The following is a 17,290-nucleotide window of genomic DNA, read 5'->3' as shown; positions in this document are numbered from 1 at the left end:
TCTTGCTTCAGGTACCTAGAGGAACCATATGGAAGTTAAATTACCCTGTTGTCTGCGATATTTAGAGATGTGTTAAAAATGAAATATCAGCTGATTCTGCAGTTTTGTACAAGAAAAGAATTGATTTGCTGTGTCTTGCAACTGAGGCAACTATCACCCTCAGAAAAATGAGATGTAGATACAGAGGATAGTGGCTGGAAGAAATAATACAACATTTTTTGGAAGAGGTATCCATCCCACTTGTCATTTCTGGTGGTTGCCATTCCATAAAAGATGTGTGAGTGAGGACAAGTCTAGTCTCACACAGACCTAGATTCTGTGTTTCTTCCTGAGATGACAAATTTCTTTCTTTTTCTAAGTTTTGGCTTTCAGAAGAGTCCATCGAATATGAAAGCCCAGCAAAAGCATCAGGTGGAATTTGTACTGTGTGGGCAAAGGGTGGCTCCCCTGTTCATGGAAGTAAGGGGAGGTTTTAGGTGTAAAACAGTATCAACACTGTTAGGCCATTTTTGTAAACTGACAATTTTCAGTGCAAGCATCACAAGCAACAACTTTTCTTCAAAATTGTAGATATTAAATAAAGCAGGACTAGGCACAATGTAAGTATAACTACTTGCTGTCATGTTTTACAAGGGAAATTGTTAATTTCCAGTAAAAATGAAAAAAAATCCCACAGTTTGATGTTGTCACTTCAATTTAGCAGAATGCCTCCCTCAAATACACATATTTTCATAGACAATTTTGTATGGATTTCTCTTATTCTGGCCAAAACAAGAGAAAAACCAGAAAATCATGCTTAGTATGCGTGGAATGAGCAATGGAAAGACTGTTAATTTACTGGATGTGTGAAAATTAAATCTAAGGAGTATTTTGTGGGCTGTTACAGAAATCTGGTTACTATCATATTGTTGCTTTACTCATGATCATCAGGGTATAGAGTGAGAGATTTAGTTTTGCTTTGCTGTATTGGTTGATGTTCTTATTCCCATGTACAGCTTCTCCTATGACACAGGAGAAAGAGAGGTCTTCATGGCATTAGAGGGGAGGCTCCAGAGGTGCACCCAAGGTTATTTTGCTTGAGCATAAAGCTAGGCCAGATGTGCCTTCATGACCTACCCAGCAGCACGATTTTGGCTCCCAGATATTTGGTGCCTGGCAGGAGTGTAGGAAGAGCTCCTCAAGGAGAATTTTAACCAGAAACCTACTGATCGTGGTGGGGGCTGTGGTATTTTCACCACAGCTAAGGACCCAGAATATGTTGCTGCATTTTGCCATGTTGAAATATGATTTAACTCTAAAACTAACTTGGTTGCTGGACCAACATTAGGTTCATTGTAAATAAAATATGAAGCAGAACTGTATAAATACATTTCTACCAACATGTAGGGAAAATAAGGAAGGTATACTGTTCATCCAACCAGTCACAGTGTTGAGTCTTTCTGTAACTTTTTTTTTTTTTTTTAAATACCATGCTTCCTTGCTTGGCAGCATTCCCCTTTGTTATCCCTGCTGGTTTAGACTGTATTTTTCAGGGTCATATGTTGACAGGATAGGTGGTAAATAGAGGAACACTGAATATAAAGAGGGAAAAACTGAGAAAACTATATGTATACACACACACACATATATATAGTATGAGTATGCAGCAATATTTCCAACTCTGTGATGTAATTTGGAAAGATGGATTCTGAACTTACTACTTCTAATACAGGCAAAAAACTGCTTTATTTTTCTGAGTGCAGGAAAAACTTGTAATAAATGTAGTTTTCATTAACAAGTGCAGCAGCAACTGTAGCTATATAAGAGGTATTTTGGGCATCTGGAATGTGTTTTTTTCACTGGTTGGTTTATAAAATGCCTATGGCAAGTTACTAAATTCTATTATATCAGCTTGCTTTTAGATGCACTGAGGTGTGTTACCTAAGCTCACTTTTCCCCCAGTTACATCACAGTGCTAAAAACAAACTCCAAGAGAGTGCATTCTGTCCAAGGAAGAGGAAATTACTTTAATGTGTTTCCTGTGACTGTTCTTTATGGTATAAGAAGGGCCTGCAGCATGGTCCTATTTGTTTCATTTGGACAAAAGAGGAAAATTGCTGCTACTATACAGCTGAAGAAAAAACAAACTTTCAGAGAAAGTAACAAAAGAGGATATTCTGCTTTTGGCTGATTCACCAATGTCTTCCACCTGCCTGCCTTCCTCATCTGCAACTGCAACAAGTGGGTCTGTGGTGCTGCATTGGTAACGTGGCAGTGTTTTCCTCTTGTCTGCTGTGGCGTGAGTGAATGGTTGAGGTGCAAGGCTATAGAGAGAATGGCCTTATGTATGCATTCTTGCAAATAGGAACATAGGAAATGCATAAACATAGAAAATCTAGGATAGCTGGAACAAAGTGTTGGTGGGCTTTATAGAAACAGTGATCATCTGGAGAGACATGACTGTGGATGTGCCTGTGGCAAGGAAATGTAGGAAGAAGCAATTTCACCTCCTAACTGGTGTGTTGTTATGAGGCTTGCCACATTTTGCTGGAGTCCCAGCTGTACTACTGGACCAGTAGTGGCTGCACTGATCTGTGAATTCTTTTCCACCTCTGTTCATTTGTGTTCAGCTGTGTTTGTGCAGTGTCTGAGACAGTAGGACTCTTTACTCTAGAGAGCTTCTTGGCTTTGGGGCTGGAGGAAAAGACTTATGTAGATATTGGTTTGATTGTCAAAACAGTGGGATTTGTTATCTGTATTTTTAAAATCAGACCCATATATAAATAAGATTTTATTGTAGCTTATGTCTGGGGTTTTTTTGTGAATTTCACATGAGTTATGTAAGCATTCTATTGCCATCCATACTCTTTTGCTTTCCAAAAAGAGCACATTCCATCCATTCATGCTGATCAAGAGTAGCATGTGAAAATGGCACTAGCAACAGCTGCTCTTTTGAATAGAGTTGTAGCTGGCTTAAATCTGATCCCAGCTGTCAAGGGGTAGAGTTTGTGAAAATTGTAGCACTACACTTGGCCCAGGACAGGGGCTCCGGGCGATGCTACTTTACCTCTAGTGATTCATAATTTATGAATGAGTAATTAAACATGTGACATAAAACTGTAAAGAAGTAGTGCTTTCATACTGTATCTTCAAAGATTCAATTTAATCTGAAATTTCTTAAGACATTAAAAGAACAAAAAAACCCAAAAAAAGATTGAAACAAAAAATTTGGAAGATTTCTTAGTAAGAGCTCTTTGAAGTCACTAGCTAGATTGAGTTGATGAGGACCAATTAAAGCAAAACATGTGTCCACAATTTGCTGCCATTTGTTCAAGGCACATCTTTATGGATGAAGTTTGTTGCCTCTGTAATGATGAAGATGCAAATGTCTTTCCCATGAGGCTGTTTTTTTATAAAGAGCTAATGTGATGATTTAGGCCCTACAGCATGAGCCACAATATGTCTGCATTTTCTGTAGTAAAACATGCACATTATAATTTGCCATGCATGCACTGTTCATCAGGGCTTATAAGTTGCATATAAGCTAAAATGCAGGGACAGGTAACTGGTGAGGCTCTTGGTGCACAGCCTTTATATGAGGCTTTCTTCATTAGGCATATATCTTCCTGAAAAAATGCAAGGACTTTTATTTCTTGTTTACTTACAGCACTAGGATCTGTGTGAGGACCTGTCACCACAGCATCTGAAATAAATGGCCATCTGAGTGCTTCTTCATGTCATTATCACTTAGTGCGTTCCCGAGTATCACTCTTTCATCTCAGCAGCCTGGCACAATGCCCAGTAATATCAATAGAAAGAGTTTCCTGTTTGCAAGTATGTACCCCTCTCTGTAGTAAAATGAGCAGAAATGGCTGCGAGTGGCCGTGCCTGGTAACACAGGGGGTCACAAGTCTCGCATCCCCTTCCTGTGGATGCAGCTCGTCTTCCCCAGTGTTAACTGGCATCCTGGCTGCCTCTCAGTCAGGTCTTTGCAGTGAAGTTCACCCTGTAGAAAGGGTTAGCACAAGCCTGCACTCCATTCCAGTCTGAAGTGAGTCCAGGGGCTCATCCCTCTTCTTGTAAATATTTGATAAGCAATGTGAGTTTGTAAAATTCCTGTATTAAAGAAGACCCAGTCCTAAGTACCTTCTGAAAGGTGTTGAGCAGCCTCCTAATGCCTCTTGCCTCTGGTAGGAACCCATACCTACCAGCTTTTATTTCTATTGCCAAGTGCTGTCTGTGAATAATTATGTGTTATTAATAAGATGGTATGCACTGATGGCTCGTTTATACAATTACACATGGCTCATTTAGTGCAAGTGAAGAGGCATGGTAACAGTACAAGAAAGACTGCTGCCAGATGCAGGGGAATAACCTCTCCTCTGCCCAGAGTAGTAGATGAGACGTGAAGAAATGGATTTATAGAGCAGGTAGCTTGACATTAGGTGTCAGGTAAAAATGCTTTATCAGGTTAAGGTATTGAAACCTTAGAACAGGCTAGTCAGGAGGATTTAAGTCTGCCACTGAAGCACCAAATGGAAAAAAAAAACCATCTCTCAGGGGAGACAGAGGTCATCTAGATGATTTCAAAAGCTCCCATCAAACCCGCTGTTCCTGTGGCCACTAGGTACTGTGTCCTTAGTGCAAATGAGCCTGCTTGCTTCCACAGAGAGCTCTCAGCTTGCACTAGCCATGTATAATTAATCCATTTGCTAGAGATGCATAGCTGACATGGGCTTAAAAGTACAGCGGATCACTTGATACACATCAGCAGAGAGTGTCTTCCTATCATTCACAAGGACCCACAGAGAGGAAAGAAAACAGCATTTTTGTTGTGCTCTCTTAGATTGGCAGGTATTAGCTTGAGCAAAGACAGCAGCAGGGAGTGGTTATCCAGCAACAGATTCCATCTGGTTTGCTTAAAAATTAGAAAGGTACACAGCCTCTGGCTATGCAGTGTATCATGTACAAAGCTTTTTGGGATACTCGCTGGGCTGAGGCATTTGTATTTGAGAGTCACGTGGCTTGGTAACAGCCTGCCCATCGGGCAGCTCGCAGCGAGCAGTCCCTCAACACTTTCTTTTCCCAGAATTCAATTAAAGGTTGTTGCTTCAGTTTCGCAGCAAAAACTGCCTTCTTGAAAAAAGCTGCAACCTTCCATTTTGCAATCCTGTCCTGGAAAACAGACTGTATAAAAGGAGACTTTATAAGCAAACCAATGCACCTTATAAAGAAGCTAAATAGAATATACATTTTATTATCAGATGTAGGCTCCAATGTCCTTGATGTGCCCTTTATTGAGATTTCAGCTGCACACACACACACAAGAGAGAGGGTTCCTGCTTGCTGCCAGAATAAGCAAAGCTCTGTGAATCGGGTGGCTTTTGCCATTCCAAAACTGAGACTGTTCCCATGAATAGCTTGCAGTATTTATTTAAAATTTGCTCGTTCCATGAACTGTGCCCTTAAAGGTTTTACAGTCTGTTAGGATTTTACAAGTAATGTGAACTCTTTAATGAGTTTGAGGTACATCTGTGGGGTGGGGATCTTCTGCCTTGTTTTGCCAAGAGCAGATACAAATTCAGGACATAGCAACACAAACAACTAACATATTGTGTAAAGTTCTCCACTTTTCTTGCAGATTTGCTGAAACACAGAAAGATGTGCAATAGGCTTGGGGCTGTAGAATTTCAAGTCATGGTTTAGATCCTTGACACTGAATTTGGGATAAAAAGCCAAGAGGCAGTTACATTATTATATTTGCTCTTTGTATTTGCGAACAAGTGCTTCATGCCTTTGCACATATCATTTGATAGTCTGAGTATGTTCTTATTATTAAGCACCTTCAATTTTAAGCTTATATTGGTGTTATTTGCACAAGAACCCTGTAGATTTTTCAAAATTAATGAGTACGGATTCTTAACAGTGTTTATATTCATCAAGCATTCACACACCAGTTGTGTGACATTCAGGTAAAAATGTCCATGATTAGTATGCTAAAAAACCGAGATATTAAGTAAATACATATAAATATGTATGCTTAACCAAATTTGAAAATGCTGCATTTGGTTTTAAAATTCCTTACCACCTTGTTAAAACAATAATCTGATATAAACCCACAATATTACTTCCATCTTACATTGTGAATTGTTTGTGTTTTGGACCTGAAGTGATCCCCATTGTATGGCACCATATCTGTCTAATCTGCTTTAGATTCAGTGCTGTTTGCCTCAAGCCCTGAGAGAGATGTTTTAGAGGGAGGGTGAATAGGCAGGAGTACAAATGTGACTTTCCTCTATTTTCCCTTTCAAAACTCTATTCATCCATCTCTTAACAGAAATGAAACTTCAGGAACAAAGACTTAGCAGCCTGTGCAAATTCATGTGTGTGTTTTGAGACCCAGTGTCAAGTGGAGGAAGAAATGTTGCCGGTCTAGCAACCATGAAATATCAGTTCTATTGAATTCAATGGCAAAACTCCCATTGACATTAGTAGAATTGGGATTTTATTCCCAACCTTCATGTTCCCAGCTTGCTTTGATATGTTGCAGTATAAAACAAAAATATCCTGTCAAATGTTTATTTCTTTCCCCAAAGCCTTCTTTTCTTCCTGGCTGTGCCTAAGAAACATTGTTATGGTTTTTGATAATATTGCAATCAAGGCCTAATTCAGCAAAGACAGTTAAATATGTAAATTGAGTTGTTAGCACCAGACAGCAGCCACTAGCCTTGGGCTTGAATCGCCATTGAACTATGTTCGAATAATTTGAAATAAGAAAATTTATATGTCAACCTGCACACTGGTGTCTCATGTACATGAATTATCCAATGCCTGTGACAGTATTCCTGTGGGAAAGACCGAAAAATTGCTGTTGGATTCTCTGTTACTTTGTTATCTGATATTCCCCACCTGGGAACTGCCTTGCACAAGGATTTGTATCACTTATATCAGTACCAAAGCAATATTTAGACTCCCGTGTTTAGGTGCTGAAACTTTCATATGTTACAAGTGCCTTTGACTACTTGCAATGCCTTTGAACTTTTCTCCCTCCAGCCACCCTTTGGCATGCTACATTCCATTATTTTTGAGCAGGAAAGACCTAACTGTGGATGTTATGGCATCTTTCATTGCTTAGTTTTGTGTCCATTGTAGCTCACTGCAGGCTGTGTAAATAATTTACTTGTAAAACCAGGCTTGTTGCAGGCTGTGGAAAGTTTGGAAGAAATACACATACATCAAAGTGTCATCTAATTCAGCAGCATGCAATGGGTATTATCCCTGTCCCTTCCCTAAATTGAAAATATATGAATGCCCTCTGTGGATCTACAAAAATTCTCCAAAGAACTTGAGCCTGTACCAAAACTTAAGCACATTCAATTCAATGGAAGACTTCAAAACTCAACCTATGAAAAAACTTGGTGTGAAACATCATCCAAGTTAGCCTTTGGAACAAAGCCTTTGCTTCCAGAAGCAGTGCATCTATCTGGTCTTTATTTGAAGACAGGCATCTACAAAACTTCCTTGACAAATCAAGGCCCTGTACATAATTGGTATGAATGTATTGTTTTGTAGTACATTATTGGTTTAAACACTGTGTATCCTCTAATGTCTGCAACCTCAAGGGCAGGATGTGCTCTCAAAGTCTGGGAAAAGCCACAATTTCCTTTCATATTATGTTATTCCCCATATTATTTTTGGATAAGAGGAAGCTGTTTGTTATATGTCCTACACAAGAGGTTTGAAAAGTGATTTTAGCAAGAAAAGTACTCCACCCCTGATCTGGTAACTTATAGCTATCCCTCTTCTGGGTTCACAAAAGGTTCTGGAAATGAGGAGAAAAAGTTTATAGCAGGTCACAGTGTTTCAGCTAGAGAAGGCTAGGGAACCATGACCTTGAGGCCATGTTTCTTTGGGGTTGAGGTGCTGGGCCTCCACTCTGGCTGGTGTGTATGTCATAATGTGCACCACGAGTGCCCAGGAGGAACCACCACTTCAGGTTTTGGGGGAATAGTGCAGTGTAGCCTGGCCAGCTTTCCCATTACTAAACTATTCCAATTGCTGAAGACAAGGCTCCTGGTCATATCCAGGGCCAAGGACAAGATTTCTGGGGCCAGGTTTCCCATATTAGCAAATCTTAATAACTGATTTTGGCACTCAGTGAATTTTCCTAAGTACCTAAGCAGATTAACCTACTTTCTTCCTGGTGGCTGGAGGGAGAATCTTCTGCAGGTGGCTTGAAGAAGTGCATGAGGCATGTCTTTCTAATACAGAGTGCTAAGATATTTTGCCCTTTGCCTCGAATTTAAGGGAGCAGACTTTGTTTCAAAATTATGTAATACTATATTTTGCCTCAGAATTGATGAGTAATATTCAGTGCTTGCTAAGACCAAGTTATAAGGAAGGGGGAAAAACAAAAAAGAAGGCGTGTTGAAGGAAGTAAAACAGTGTGGATGAGTAGAGAGATGGATGGATATTCCTAACAATGAAGTAAATATATTCATAATAAAGTAAATATATCAGGTTTAATTGCAATCTTTAGGTGTACTTCACATACCCATTTGAAACACTTGTGCTGATTGGATTTATTGTGTGCCTATTCTGTATTCACTGGACTGTTTTCCCTAACTCTCTACTGCATCAACATGTAAATATCTTTCTAGCCACTGCCATCATCAGTAGAAATGTGTGTGCTGTGGCAGAATAAAGCCTGCTCTGCATGGAAACCTAAAATATCGCTTAGAGCTAAATGTTCAGACCACACAACAAACTCTGTCTCATGAGATTAACCCATAGACCTTCCTTATTGCTAGAAAAAGAACCAGCAATTTTCTCATCCCTGAGGAATACTGGTCTTAAATAAGGTGATGACCAATGTCATCAGTTGTTATGAGTCATTGCAGGAGACCCTGAAAGAGTTTGAAATTTTTGTGCACTCACAGATGACTTGATATCACATTTTATTGTGACTTTCAGAGTGAAGAAGTGACTATTATGGACAGGACTTTGATGTAAAACTGTGAAAAGCAGTATGATTTCTGGACACATTATAAATCCATTTTGTAAAACCCATGGCTTTGTTGCTGCTGGAATTCCCATGCAGACAGCCTGTGAGGGATGCTCAGTTTTCTAATATAAAGTTTCTCATTCTTTATGCATTTGGAAAAGGCACTGCTTGGTAAAGTTAGTATTGCAGGGGAAGGATGATGACTTTGAAGTATCTTCTAAAGCATTAGATTTCACTGGCTCCTGTAGACGCTACAAATTCATTAGGCTATTGCACCTTCTCATTGCTGAGGGCATTAACAATTAACATACAAACACCACAATGAAGATATCAGAGAGGAAAGTAAAGATAACAAACAAGGAGAGAACCTGATAAATTAATAACAGCATGCTTGCAGGGCAAAACACTTGTGTTTGTGTAGACAGATTTAGTTTTGCCTTAAAGCACAGGGAGAGAAAGAAAAGTGGCTTAAAATCCTGTGAACTTTCAGCTTTGTCTTGGGGTAGAATGGATCAATTATCTCCCATTTTTTGTTGTTCACTTCAACAGTGCTGAGGTTTGACACTATTTTTTCCTTAGAGAACCTGGCCATTTCACCTAGTTCAAAGCTGTTTTGTTGTGCCATTTCAGGAAGGAAGAGCTGTTTTTCTGATCAAGGTTCTGTACATGTCTGAAAGCCTCACATTAAATCCCTGCCCCGGGACCTACTTCTTAATGCTGAGGTTGTGAAGCATAAAGTTAATCACATTACAGTCTGTACTGCAGAGAGGTGCCCTGAAAGTTATTAAGGATGAGGTTTGTGCAGCAGAAAGGGCAATAGGTGCTTAGAGAAGGAGGATCCTCCAAGGCTGATTCCCAGGAGCAAATAAGGTGGATGTGCAGATGTAGTGTTTACAGCTTATTAGGAATGGACAGTAGCAGCTCTTTTTTTCTTCTTGGTTTCTTTTTTTTTTTCCTTTTTTTTCATACAGAGCAATCCCTTATGGGAGAGATCATCTACAAGATAGGAGTTATAGAACCCTGGGCCTCAGCTATGCACACTGCAGTGCATCTGTTCTTGCCCTTGGGACATTTATGACTGGGACCATTAGTTTCAAAGTCACTGCTGAGCATGTATGCAACTGACAGGGAATCAGATATAAATCCTCTAGCCTCTGAGGTGGAAGTGAATGAACTGGAGACAGGATAAGACAGAGAATGCTTAGTGTGCATCGTCAAAGAAAGGGCTCCTACAGGAAAAAGGAAGGTCCTCTTGTAGTTTACAAAGCTGCAGAAAACCTGGAGTGAGTGGAGTTCACTGTACATAAACTTGACTAACTTTTTCTTTCAGGAAAATTTGTTTCAGGAATGAAAGGCAGTTCCAAGGAAAAGTCTTGGTCTGAATTTTTGTTGGGAACATCTCTTAATGCTCCTAGCTATAAGCTTCTCTCAGTTCCAGGGCACCTGCCTTCACCAGTATTTTCCAACATGAAAACAATCCCTCTTTCTTGCAGAAAATGGTGACACCATTTAATGACTTCTGTCAGCTCTTCTGAGCCCTGAGGAAGCCACTGTCCCCACCTGTGGATGTTCCCAGCTCCTGGCACTTCAGTTCTACCAGAGCAACATGCCTTTTCCACAGTGGCTTTCACTGCTGCACTAAACTTTTCAGATTCATTCTCCTGGCTCCCAGGCTCTGTGGCAGCCCAGAACTGCAGAGCACAACTCAGCACAGCAGCCTGTGCTTCTGTGGACCATGGGCTGGCTGTGCTCCAGAGCAGCCCCATCACAGAAAGAACAGCTTGAGGGTTACAGTCAATTAGCATAAATTGCTAAGGGCCCAAAATATGTTGCAGAGCCAGTGTGGATTGTTAAACCTCCAAACACGTTCCCTTTTTCATGCTTCTTTTTTCTCGCTTCTTTTTTCTCTGCTGACTCTGTGGAGGAGAAGTTTAGAGCCCATTTTTGTCATTCTCAGAGGAGGGATGTAGCTGATGCAGCTGGAAGAATAGGGCCAAAAGCACCTCCTAATATCCAGGGGACTTTGGGTTGTTGTTTTTGTCACTGAATTTCTCAGTATCTCCTGTTCCTGCATGTCTTTTCTATTCAACTTTAATCATTTGAGACTAGAGGTTGACAGTATTTGGATGTGTTATACAGTGCTGAACATACTTTTGGCTCTTATTTAGTAATTATAACAATTAATAAGAAATACCATATGGCTAAAAATATTGTAACTCTCAAAAGAATTCTTGGACCATTTATTTTTTGTGCATATGAATGTGTGCATCATTTAAGCCAATTATTTTTGTATTAACAGACATTGGTTATGCCATCCTTCTGCTTTTATTTTTAGTAATATTCAGATTATTACAAGAAGTGTGAAGAGCAAATAAAAAAGAAATCAGTTTCCTAGTACTTGTCTTCTAAAATTAAATTTTCTGGTTGAATAATCCTACATTTAATCCTCAAAGGGATGTGTCCCCCAAGGGGAACATTCTCTGCATCCTCAGGTGCCTGCTTTCAAAATGTGAGAGGATGGGAGATGGATCCAAATGAATTAATGAATCCAAATTCTTGTTTGGACATCAGGTGGTATTTGATTATGGTTTTACCATCTTTAACCACAAATGTGAAATTTATGGACTAGAGACATGTTACTCTCAAAATTCAGTTCCGAGGTTGTGTTCTGTTTTTCATACAGTGTAGCAAAATATGATAGAATCCCTCTTACTTCATCTGTCAATTATGGGAGACTGGGAAATCTCAGTCTTCAGTGTTTCAAGATTAAATTTTTAGGTCTGGTACAGATGATCCTTTTTAGCATGGCATAGACAAGTGTAAAGCCTCTTTTGTCCTATGGATTGAAGGGATTCAAGCTTTATATCCATGGAGGAATGAAGATCACACATGGTCCTGGTGTATCTCCAGACTGCCTCTGTGTGTCCCACTTTTTGGACTGGAGGCCTGTTGTCACAGGCTACGACAAAAGCTTCTGTTTCTCTTCAGTGATATTTTGACAGCAGAGTTGTTACTGAGCCCTTGATCTGGTGCAAAGGATGCATCCATGCATCCATGTGTGTTTGTACTGGGCAGCAGGAAACAACAGGAAACACAGCCAAGGACTTGGGTCACCATGGTACCTAAATCAGCAAAGTAGCAGATTTTTAAAGTTATGAATGAGCTTAAAGAAGTGTATTTCTTTAAAATTCAGCTGTGAGTGTAATATGATGCTTATTGCTGATAAGAGAAGACTAACATAGTGTGGCTGTCTCACTGACAATATCAGAACTATTTATTTTGTTTAAATATTAAGTAGAAATTATTGAAAAGCTTTGATTACTGCCTTTTTGAGAATAAAAGCACAGATAAGTATATTTTTAAAGTGTGATCTGATAAGCTGAGGGGGAACACAGGAAAGATGTGTAGAAGAATGCAGGTTTGTGTTAGTATTTTTTAAAAAACAGCTAAGATGTTATTTTGTGAAGTAAAGTTGTTTTGTGGTAGCAGATGTATAATGACATTGGTTGTTTCAATGCCAGGTGTCGCTGGCAGATGAATAACAAGATTGTGTGAAGAACTGCAGTTGGATCAGCAAGGCTGATTCCTACCAGTCAGAGAGATTCTGGAGATTACAGTATAGCATGGAGAATTTATTGAGGTGATTTATCCACAGTGCTTGTGAATACATTACATCCATACTCTGTCTCAGCTAGTGTAGAGTGGTTCTCAATACCTACAAATGTATTATTAATGTTACTTTAGAAAGCAGCACGGTTTTGTATAGTTTCAATATCCTTCATGTTCATGGATTTTGAACACAACTCTAAAACTTGCAGTAAATTTCTGCTGTTGAAAAAAATAAAATTTGAGTAAACATGAAAAATACTTTTAAAAATTACATTTGATAAAAAATACTCAGTCAGCCTTTCTGCAACTGAGAGCGCCTGACAATCAGAAATGGAAATTTCTATAAAAGACTTCTGAAAGAAGCAAAGGAGGAAAATTTACTATTCTAGTTTTGCCTGCGGGGCTGTCGTCTTGTTTTGGAGGCTTCCATCAATAGGTGCAATTTGTAGAAAAGACAGGTGGACAAAAGCAAGCTAAAATAAGGAAACAAATGAAGCACAATTTCATGTTAAGTACTCTGTTTTCCTCTGCATCCATAAGTTCCTGTGCTATGAGGGAACCAAAACCAAAAAGACTTTTTAGAGGAGGAGTCCAAGAACAGTCAGCAATAACACAATCATGTGAGAAAAGACTCGGGTTCGTGTGGTTTTCTCTGTCATGAGGAAAGTTCTTCTCTCTGCTTTACGGTGTCAGGCAGTTCCTCAGCTGCTCCCCTCATGCTCACAAGATCCACCAGCTGACCACGCTGACATTGCCTCCTGCCCAGGCTTGCAGATCCATATGTTTTGTTGCTCAGCATCTACAGCTAGGGATGAGTTACCAAAAGAATTAACTCCTTTACAGCCACTAAAGAAGGACCCTTACCTTGAATTTTTTACTGCAGCACTTCTGAATGGTCCTTGTGAAGTTCAGAGAAAGGAGTCTGGCAGAGCTGTCCCTTTTGGAATCCTTCGGAAACTACCACTGGAGAAGAGTGGTGTGGGCAAGGGTGTATCCCCCAGCAAGAGTTTTGGGAAGGGGAAGATTGCTTTCAGATCTGTGTGGCACCCTGCACCTCAAAGCTGTAGTGAGAAAGAAAATGAAGTTGTTCCAGGAGGCCAGTCATCTGTGGCTGATCTTCCACAGCAGAACATGTTTTCTACAGTGCATCTGTGCAAGAGTAGGAAACAGTTATGAATTTGGCAGTGAGAACATTTTGCCTTTATAAAGTTATTAGCTGCAACATTTCCATTTGACAGCCCTGAAATACACAAGCCACTGAACTGAGAGCGTCTCAGTTTTGCAAAATTCAAAACTCCTGGCTTTGCACTGGGTTATGGCAGGACACTGTGGTAGCCTCTGGTAAATGAGCTTCAGAGATTGACATCCTTATGTTTGCTTTTCAAAGCCTATATATATTTGTGCAGAGGCAATATTTTTTGTGCAGGTAAGATAGGATGCCAATAGTGTTATGTAAGTTCAAAACTGCATTCATTTGTAATATGCATTCCAATCTCAAGACCCTGTTAATTTCAATGAATTTTACAGTCTGGTTTGAGGGACAGTGTTTTCATGAAGACAAAAATCACCAGTCATAAGCACCTCTTGCTATTTCCATATGTAAAATCAGTAGCTGTATTAAATGTTCACTGATATTCATAGGGCTTTTGGTCACTATTGAAGATGTCTTTTTCTGACAAGTCTGGGACTTTGTCATTTATAATAAACTGTGAGAATAATGGACTCGGAACTGTATGTGTCAGAGGGAGAAAGGTACCTCCTATTCTACTGAATTTGCCACATATTTCAATGTTTTAAAATATTAATTTATTTTTATTTCATTTTCTAATCCATTTGTCCATTGTTTAACATATGAGAATTTGCTCTACAAACATAGAGGTGCTAGATATGTGTAAGTGAAGTGTATCCTCTACTGCTCTGTGGTCTCGAGAAAACATTGCTGTAATGCATTTCACAAAAATGTTGCAGAACTTCTCAAGTATTTCATGAGGAGACACTGAAGTTACCAAACTACATCTCCTATAGCCTTCATAGAAGAGGCAGAAGCTAAACTATGTTATGGATGGGTAATCTTCACCCCAAAAGAGTGCTTTGTGGCACAGTTTGGAGATGATGTAAAGGAGAGACCTTGGAAATGTATGTCTGACTGCTATGCTTCTATATTATTCATATCAGCAGCCTTCTAGCTATTTACTCAGATTTGAATGGAATTATATTTGTGATGGCTCCTCTCTAAAGCCAGTTTTTGTGATGGAGGGGATTAATGGGTCTCGTTTTTAAAGGAGCTTTGCTTAGTTCTAAGTCAGTATGCTAAAAGAACCTTTAGGCTGTTTTTAATGCATGTTGGGATTGCAATACTCTAAAACATTGCTGGCAGTGATGGAGCACCTGCAGTTTTCATTCTTTTAATTTTATTTCCTAGCATTTGAACAGGAGTTAATCAGACTGTGAGGAGACTGCTGCAAGGTTTAGTAGAGTTGTGGCTACCCAAGCTGCTTCCCTCAAAAAAAGAATGTCTGTCCATTTCTCTGTGACCTTGTCTATGCTGGCAGTCACTGCATCAAATACTTAGCCTGAACAAGAGACCAGAAGTTCCAGCTGAAGAGAAGTCCAGAATATTTGAAGAAGGAAAAAAAAATAGTTCTGAACTTCTCTAAAGGTCATTGTTAAAATTAAGATTAAAATCATTAACCTGCAAGCAAGTACAAGTCAGTAACAAGGCAATAGTATGCATGCATAATGGGAGTGTGGATGCATTGGAAATCAAAATTGTGGATGCATTGGAGGATTAGTTCTTAGTATTGTTTAAGAAATACCTCACAAAAATGAACAAGAATGCAAGAGACTGAAATATGCTGCACTTACTCCACAACAAGAAGAAATACATCACCCTAGGATTTCTGCTGCTCTCAGTACCACCTTCAGGTTTCTTTCTAAATGTTCATCTTTCAGTAGGTGAGCCTCTTGATACCAAATTGCTTAATTGTCATAAGGAACAAACAAAAGTACTTTATTATCAATACTTCTATCAAGTCTAAATATCATACTCTATATTTCCAGCAGTGTCAGACCACTGGCATTTCTTTAATTCACTGAATCAGATTCTTAGTGGACAGAGAGAAGGGTGTGATTACCTTGGTTTAAGTCATTATTGCTCCATGGAAATAAGTCACAAAGCAAGCATGAGAGTTTTGTCTGGCTTTCTTGTGTCCTTCTGCTGAAGTTCACGTTATTGAACACTGTCTATTCTTCAGGAGTTGGTCAGGTAATACTGATCTTTTAGGCACAACTTTACTTCAATTAATCAAATATTGATACTGTATTTCAAACTCATAGATTTAGTAGAACAGTTATCTGCAAAACCTAAAGCTAGTAGATATTCATTCAAACATCTTTTTAAGGATGTTCCTACTGCTTTCCACATTAGTGTAGTCTCAGAGAAGTATATATGTAAGGTCTGTGCAAGCCCTTTTTTGCATGCAGCTATTCACACAAATGCTGTAAATTAAATCCATCAAGCATCTCTTCATTTATTTTCTGGTTCTTAATAACTTATTTCTTTTGCTAATACATCATTTATACATTGTCAGACCACAGCTTCAGATTCTCATCTTGGTTGCTCTGATAATTTAATTTTGAGGAGAAAAAATTAATTCAATAGCTCATCTTTTGATTTATACTAATGTTAAATGTGATCTGGTTCACTCAACATCTGTTCCAGTGAGAAAACCAATCTATTGAACTATTTTAATATTTTCATATCCCTTCTTTGCTGTAGTTGTTATAAGTTTTGCCTTTTTGTGGTATACAGCTATCTAGACTGGCTGGTTGTCACGTGAAGGACCAATAGTGGACATCTGGCTGGGGTAGGATGCTCTGTAAGAAAATGATGCCCTGAAGTGTACCGATTTTGCAGCTATGCACAGTGCAGGGAGGAAAGCTGAGTGGAGTGGCAGATGGATGCCTCTGGTTAACCTCGCTGTAGGTGCAGGAGGAGCAGATGGCAGGCAGGGTAATGTCCAGACATGGGATTTTAGGTACCTTTGACCCTCAACATAACTGTGTACAGTAGCAACTAAGACAGGAGTCTTGTGAGTCACTTTTACGTGGTGCAGTGTGCTTCTCTGGTACTTCAGACACAGTTATGAACGGTTATGCAAGAATAATGCTGTCCATTATTTCTTCTTCTGAGGGTCTTGTGGTGTCTTGCATGGATAAACTGAAGAACTCAGTGAGATCCAGAAATAAATCACCTGTAACTGTTTCTGTGCTCCGTGTGCTATAAATACCTGTTGTGGGTAGAAATAGGTACTGTGAGCATGTGCATAATTACCTTCTCTGACTGTTTTGCAGGTGAGAAGCCAAATCTGTACAGGGGTAGTTATGGTAGGTTGCTAATTGAGATTACTTACTATGTAAATTATATGAAGACCCTGAGAAAGTCATTGGTAGAACAGAGCTGGAGTGCTACCTTTTCTGTGTAATTCCTGGTTGTGGAAGATTTTTGGTAAACATTGCCCAGATTCTGAAGTTTTCCTCAAAACATTTGTTTTTTCTTGACTGGTCTTAGCTCAGAGGGTGACTTGATTAAAGCAGGAGAGTGATGATTTGACCTGAGATTGCTTTTATTTCTCTGAGTGATGGCTGAATAGTTCTTCTTTCTTGGATGAAGTAATGCTTGATCATGAATAGACATTA

At 39.3% G+C, this 17,290-nt stretch overlaps 1 protein-coding gene across 4 annotated transcripts in view; it reads left to right on the top strand.

Moving 5' to 3' along the window:
* TMEM108 (transmembrane protein 108) overlaps positions 1-17,290 on the top strand; it is a 162,719-nt gene that overhangs the window by 77,912 nt on the left and 67,517 nt on the right. The window lies entirely within an intron of this gene.

This window comes from Lonchura striata, chromosome 1 (assembly GCF_046129695.1).
Source record: "Lonchura striata isolate bLonStr1 chromosome 1, bLonStr1.mat, whole genome shotgun sequence".
NCBI lineage: Eukaryota > Metazoa > Chordata > Aves > Passeriformes > Estrildidae > Lonchura > Lonchura striata.
Note: the sequence above shows the minus strand (reverse complement) of the source record. Positions and strands in the feature narration are given on the sequence as shown.